We start from the raw sequence: 7,312 nt of genomic DNA, 5'->3' as shown, positions 1-7,312 counted from the left end.
ATCAGCGAACACACACACACACACACACACACACACACACACACACACACACACACACACACACACATGCCCAGGAACACCGTGCCTCCACACATGCACTCACTTTCCATTTAGAAGACATAAGCCGTGATGTGTGGCTCATTTGTGGTCTAATCCCCAGAGAGCCTGGTTCACAGCACTACTTATAGAGGGTCTAATTGTTTGTCAGCTGCCTTGGATGTCAAGTCAGACACGTGGAGCCTCAGCCAGGATTTTCCTCAACACCTTTCATGTGTGCTCCAGCCTTTTTTTTTTCTTCTTCCCCTTCAAAGTCGGCCGAATTGGATTTTTATGCTTGCTTCCTTCCTGCAAAGAGTCCTGCACGCCGTAACTCAGTGATGGGAGCACAATGTACAGTTGGTTGGCACCTAGAGACTGAGGAGTGATGGAGGGCACACTGGGTAATACACTCCCTGTCTACTTAGTATGTGTAAACTTGGAGTGGGGGTTTTATGCACAAATGCCAACGTGGCCCTCGGTTTACATGCACCTGTCTACCAAATGCTAATGCGCAACTCAGCTACCGAAATTAGCATGAGCAGAAGCAGACGAGTGATTCGCATGTCACTTGTGCGCCGTTGCCAATGCTTCCCGCACACCACGCACATTCTCAGCTTGCACTGAATAATGGCGCTAACGATGATGGCGATACAAGGTGGTGTGAAAGCTTCACTGTGTGAATCACTCCCCGCCAAGGAGCGTACACCTTCCATCCAGGATTTAAATGACTTTAAAAAAAAAAAAGAAGATGGTGACATTCACCACCTCCATCACACTCTGCGAGCATCCAAGTGGGGTGATGCTTGAACAAACAGCGCAGCTGGAAGAGTGGGAGTCTACTTACTTTGAAGGCCTAAGCTGCATTCATCACAGCTATTTTAGCTGACACGGTAGCATACCAGTATACAATTACCTACTGAATAAGCGTGTGTGTGTGAGTGTGCGTGTTTGCATATGTGCGTGTTTACCAAATGTATTTCGGAATGCACAGTGCCTGTCAAAATTAGACCAATTAAAACAAATAAGAATTAGACTGCTGTGGCTTTTTTTTTTTTTTTTTTTGCTCACCATTCGAAGACACCATCTGTCATTGGTCCATTTAAATCAGGGGAGTCAAACTCATTTTTGTCGCGGGCCACTTTGGAGTTACATCTTCCCTGGGAGACCCTTTAGGACAGTGAACCGAATAAATGTTCAATCATCTCGTCATATTGTTACTTGTACACAGCAGATTGGTGGATTACTAGTTTTGAAATCACTCAAGTCAACTGTTTGTTGTTTGTTCAATTATTGTTCAAGTGAGTGTAATCAGGCTAGCAAAATGATTGCAAAATCTCAATGTTATTGATTACACATGACAATTTGACATTTCGGTACAGATTTGAGCAAGGATCATGAAAGTCGACATGCGATTTGCTTTCACGGGCCACACAAAATGACGTGGCGGTCCGGATCTGGCCCCCAGGCTTTGAGTTCAACACCTGTGATTTAAAGAAACACTTAACAGAGAGGTACATCTGAAGAGTAGAATGAGACCTATTAAATTCAATGGATGTCCGGCAGTGGTTTATGGGATCCTCAGGGAAGTTTAAAATCCAGCCCAAGACTAAATTACAGTGCTACCCTGAGATATGAGTTTTATTCCTTCCGTAACTATACTTTTATCTCAAAACACATGTATCAAATCACCTTTCCCCACAGAAATGAATGAAAATGCCATCAAGCCGTTACAGTCCCACCACAAACTATTTTTTTTTTAAATAAGGGAGTGAGGCAGTACATTACATAAGATTCAGATAAACAAGAAAAATGGACTTCTTCTTCGACTATCCTACGACTCAGCTACTCAGTAATTTGCTGTAATATTAGTCATTTTTCATAGATGGAGAATATATGCCTGTGAATATGAAATCATCTGCTCACATGTGTTGTTTAAATTGCAAGTAAACATAAACTGGGCGTGTCATTAAACAGCTTGAAACCTTGTTTTTGCCGAAATGTTCCCTCGTCGCAAAACTGCTGAATTGAGTTCACCGCTAGGCTCAAAATAACTTTTTTTCATAGAAGAGCAGTTTTGCTAATCAATTAGTTATTTTACAAATTTTGAGGAGCCATTTTTTTTTTTTTTGCATGTTAATCGCTGGGACCTGAAGCAGCAGTTTTATTAAACAATAAAAATACAACAATACAAAGCGGAGGTTGAGTATCGGGTTGCAGTGATCTAAAAGTTCAGCATACGGATATCCTACTGAAAATTCAATAGCCTACACGAGTATAAATATAAATAAACCATGTTTTTATTAAATCAATTTTACTTAATAATACACAAACAATTGGTTACATTTTTTAAAAATCTAATTCGCAGTTTGTGTTTCTTAAATTCACATTGTGCATAGCAGCAAACTGTACTTTATTCTCTGGGAACTTTTTCACTGGGGTTTTTTTCAAACAAATATGTATTTAAACTTCAATTCGGCATTTTTTTTTGGACCAAAAATATACTGTTTTGTCATTCAATATAAAAGGCATTACAGTGTAACAGCCTCATAGCAAATTCACTTGAGCAGCTCGCATTTGAGCATGCAACATTAATATTCAGTTTATGGCCGTGAGTTTATGATCTTAGACCAGCTAAATAGGAATGCAACAAATATTCTTTATATCAGTCGAAGTTTTCAAAATATCAATCTAAAATTAAGATAACTAGAGTATCTTAAGTGTTGAATAAAGTTCTCATTAGTGACAACAAAAGTGTTTAAATGATTCACTTGTTTGGTAGCTATCTCCGAGAACGATTTTAAAGACTTTATCTAGCTCAGGCAATAGGAGCATTTTCTCACATTCCACAACAATATTAACCCTTTGAGGGACAGCGATTACTACAGTGGACAGTTTATCATGTTATCAGGTTACAGGGTGCATGAAAGGGTTAAATATCTTTGGTGATCAATATTAGAAGGCGAACTCAAGTTGTCAGTAGGTTTGGGGAGTAACGGAATTCATGTTCTGGCGTTAGGTATTCAGTATGCAAAAAACATTGTGTTAAAATAAAGCACATAATCAGATTACAGGTACAAAAAAAAAAAAAAAGACGTGGAGTATTTTGCAGGATTACATTTTTAATGCGAGGAGAGAGACGGCACAGTCGAGTACTCACTGCTGTCAAACATGTTGGCCAAACAACCTTTCCTAGAGTTAAGTGGGTAACTACTCGCAATATAGCTCGATGGAACGTTGTTTTTCATCCAGTGTGAGGTTTTTTCAGTTTTTGTTGGCCACCAATGAAATGAGGCAGGTCACTGGCTGGATATATGTCTGAGTGCGGCCGGTCAGTTTTATAAGTGACTCGAAGGGGGTGGATGGTGACTGCTTTGGGATCACTTTCACTGCCGGGCTTATTAATTCAATATAACATTTATAAAGAAGCGTGTGTGCTGTCAAAGCCATCAAGCGCAGCTTTTCTGAGTGTCTTTGTTTTTAAATATTCAATAAAATCACGCCGTATTACAAGTGGAATGAGTTAGCGGTCGGTGATTACCGTAACATTTGGCAGCGCTGCGTTTTGCCACATAAATGACCAGTCGCAGGTCGGCATTGCACCGTGTTTGAGGTGCAAAATGTGAATTTTGACTCACAAACTGTGATTCATATCTGCTCATTTTGAATCATGAACTGCCACCAAGCACTTGTCGGCCGATCTCAAGTTTGCATTGGCAAATCAAAGCAAAAACAACAACAACAAAAAAAAAAGAATGGCAATGACCGTATCACAAAAAGTTTCCATACAAGTGTAAGTCACTCGTATCTCAAGGAACCACTGTATTACAAATTTCATATGCAACATTCCTAACCATAGGCTAAAAAACTTTCAATTCCACGTTCGGAATTGAACCTTTGATTGAATTATTTTTAACGTTAAAATTTCATAGCTACATTGTAACACTTGAAATTCCATACATAACATTTCAACCAGAAACAGAAAATACTTTGAATCTCACATACAGAAATTCCTCTGTGTGGCATATTCACAAAATAGTGACAAGCCGTGAGGTTCGTGGCTGTCCAGGCATATTATAAATTTATGAGCCGGAGTAGCATGGCAGCCTGACAGTAAAAAGTGGTACAAAAATAATAAATAAATAAATAAAAATAATACATGTCAGCCTACTTTTCACATGCATAATAACCGTCCATAACAAACATTGCATTACCGTGACAATTGCTTACTCATTCAAAAGGCTGCTCATCAAATTGCAAAGTGGTGTGCCTTTTTTTTTTTTTTTTAATAAGCCAGTTTGTCCAGGTATACCCTTTGATTTGTGAAGAGTAGGTAATTTTCAGATCTGATGGTTGAAGCAGATTCTTCAAGCTCAGGTGTCCGTCTTCCTTCATAAATTGGACCCCGTTTTGTTTGGGAGTGCATTTTTCAGAAAAGCTTGAAGGTCAGATATGGTGAAATTTTAGAATGAATGGACTGCAGCTGCACACTTGATTTTAGAATTGCAGCCCCTAAGTAGGTACGCAACTGTGTAGAAAAGCATGGTACCTGTGTGTTCTTATATGCCCCTTCAGTAGCGTTTGCCTCACTTTGGGCATTTTTTCATCTGCGTCTTCATGCAAGCAGCAAAAGTAAATATGTAACACGCAAATATTAAATAAGCTTGCGTGAATATGGAAAACTAGAATGCTTATTAAAAAAAGTGTCTGAAAACATTACACTGGCGACGTGAAGAGAGACAGAATCGGGCGCTTGCTAATTACAAGCCTCCTCAGCCCAGCTGGTGAAGTATTGCGCAATGAAAGGTGAGGCGAGGCTTCTCACTGCCGCACATCGCGCCCATGCACTTGAACAGGAATTATGCGAATTTTACAATATTGACAATTTAATCATGGAGTATCAATATAAAGTAGTAATATTGAAAATCACTTTATTGAATCATATTTTGTTTAGTGCCTCCTCTGATCACACATCCCCGAATGGTTGTGTTACACATATCATTGAGTCCCTCTGACAGCTTCAATCAAAACTGGATATTATCTTCAAAAAGGCAGACTTTCAGATGTCCAACACTTGCATTGAATCTCATTAGACTGTGCAAAAGGTGGTCCTTCATTGTACCAAGCATAAAATGATTTGTAATGCAATCCACTGAGAACGAGTTGGGCGTGAAATGTGTTGCTCTTGGGTTCTTGCCATGTATTTGACAGAGTGATCACAAGTGAGGCTGCAGTCAGTGTAGCATCACGCCAGGTAGGGCACCCCCAGTAGCATGGACCACTCCGTGACTAATATAACTCCATGCATCACTATCTGACCCAAAATAAAATAACAGCAATCGATGAATGCACATTTGATATGGGATAAAATATGCTCATCTAAACCAAAAAAATAAATAAAACAACTCCATGTGGAGGAATTGGATGCAGTTATGAGGGCATGCCACCATATCTCGCCTATAATAAACTATTTTGTACCGTAATATGGTGCAAGGAGTGCATGAGATGATTGACTGAGGCAAATTCGGAAAGTAGACAAGAGCCGCTGAACCTTATTAGGTGCAATAAATAATAAAAGACATATGCCACGGCGGAAATAATTTAGCGTACATGCACGTTTACAATAGCCATGCACGCGCTCAGGTTGTACTGTTTCTCGCCTTTGTGTGTGCGTGCGCATGTGTGCGTGTACGAGCGAGTGTGTGTGTGTGTGTGTGTCTTACCGCTTATCTTTGAGTGTCTTGAAACCAACAGCGATCGGGTTCAGCTCTCAGGGAATGGGCGACACGTATATCCTCCATGGAAAGCCTTTTAGGAACATTTCGGTCACAATGGCAAGGTCGTTCATACAGGTGAAATCGAGTCGAGATGACACGCGCCTCATAGCTACCGCTCTCGCCTCTTCCTCCGCTCCTCATCACATTCACGCATGAAAACGACAAATAAAATAAATAAAAAGGAAAAGGAAAACACCACACGCGCGCGCAAACGCACGGCTCACGCGCACGCACAACACCCACGTTGCTTGTGGCGCTGAATCACATTGAAATGATTCGACGGTCTCCAATCCAACGCGCGCAGCTTTCAAATCGGGCTTGGACGAAAAAAGAAAAAAAAAAAAAGGAGGGGGTGGGGGGGGCAATCTTGCCGAGGTGATTTATTATGTGCATCAAGTCAGCTTCCCCTGCGAGGAGGAGGAGGAGGAGGAGGAGGAGGAAGAGCAGGAGGGAGAGGAGGAAGGAGAAGTGGGCAGCACGGCAGCGAGGCAATGGAGGAGCAGCAGAAGAAGTAGCAACAGCAGCAGCAGCAGCAGCAGCATGGGTGTACGTGCGGCCACACTCACTAAAGGTGCCGATGGGATAGGCACCTGGCAAGGAACTGCGCCACCCAGCGTCAAATCACATCATTACCACCAACCCGAGACACGCCACGCGTTTACCTGCATGTCAGTTCAAGGCAGTGGTGAAACTTGAGGAGAATTTTCAGGCAGCCCATCAATCTGCACTTTATTTTTTTTTCTGACGATTTTTCACTTTCAATCCATATGAAAAATAGATATCCGTATTTTTTTGACCCCTGACTTTTTCAAAAGAGTCTTGCTTTGGTCAGCGAGTGAGGATCACTAACGGGCAAAAATCAGGCTGAAGCAGAATTTTCTAGCCCACACTGTCAAAGTGGAAGGAGAGTGGGAAACATTCCAACGCACACAAAGAGGTCTGTTATTATTTGCGAACACTGCAAATTCTTACTCACACTGTTGTTCTGGGCCTGAAATCGGAAAGGTTTCCCCTTTTGGCCAAGTTTTGCAAGCTTTACCCTTCTGACCCACTGCCAAGTACACAGAATGAGCGGATTTTAGCTACGGTAATGTGATCAAATACAGCAGTTACCACTATTAATATTAATCGATTTTTATTGACATTGACTGAGGTATTCATGAAGCTATACATGTACAGTGTTCATATTTATTAGTGTGGATAAAAGATAATTTTCACAAACCAAACAAGCTACATCAAGATAATACAGTCCAGAGGGGATGTTGAAAATGAAGAAATACAAACAGATGAACCAAACTGCATACGTATGAGCTGAAAATGATCGTTAAAAACACGTTTTACTCATAGCATTAAAGAAACAAAACTTCACTCTCGAGAAAATTTTCTACGGGAGACACTCCGTCACCTCTGACCACGTTTCTCATTACAGTCTATTTTTCTTCCGGTTTGTTTGCTCCCTCTTTACTCAAAGCAAGCTTTCATTTCACACAGGCCATGTG

The 7,312-nt window shown here is 40.9% G+C and overlaps 1 protein-coding gene across 1 annotated transcript in view; it reads right to left on the bottom strand.

Moving 5' to 3' along the window:
• Positions 1–6,507, bottom strand: part of LOC109526659 (contactin-3-like) — a 64,923-nt gene extending 58,416 nt beyond the window's left edge. Inside the window, exon 1 of the mRNA XM_019888084.1 lies at positions 5,760–6,507. The gene's annotated coding sequence lies outside the window, so the exon portion shown is untranslated. The remainder of the gene's footprint in view (positions 1–5,759) is intronic.
• Between the last annotated feature and the right edge of the window lie 805 nt (positions 6,508–7,312).

This window comes from Hippocampus comes, unplaced genomic scaffold, assembly GCF_001891065.2.
Source record: "Hippocampus comes isolate QL1 unplaced genomic scaffold, H_comes_QL1_v1.1 scaffold14, whole genome shotgun sequence".
NCBI classification, from domain to species: Eukaryota; Metazoa; Chordata; class Actinopteri; order Syngnathiformes; family Syngnathidae; genus Hippocampus; species Hippocampus comes.
Note: the sequence above shows the minus strand (reverse complement) of the source record. Positions and strands in the feature narration are given on the sequence as shown.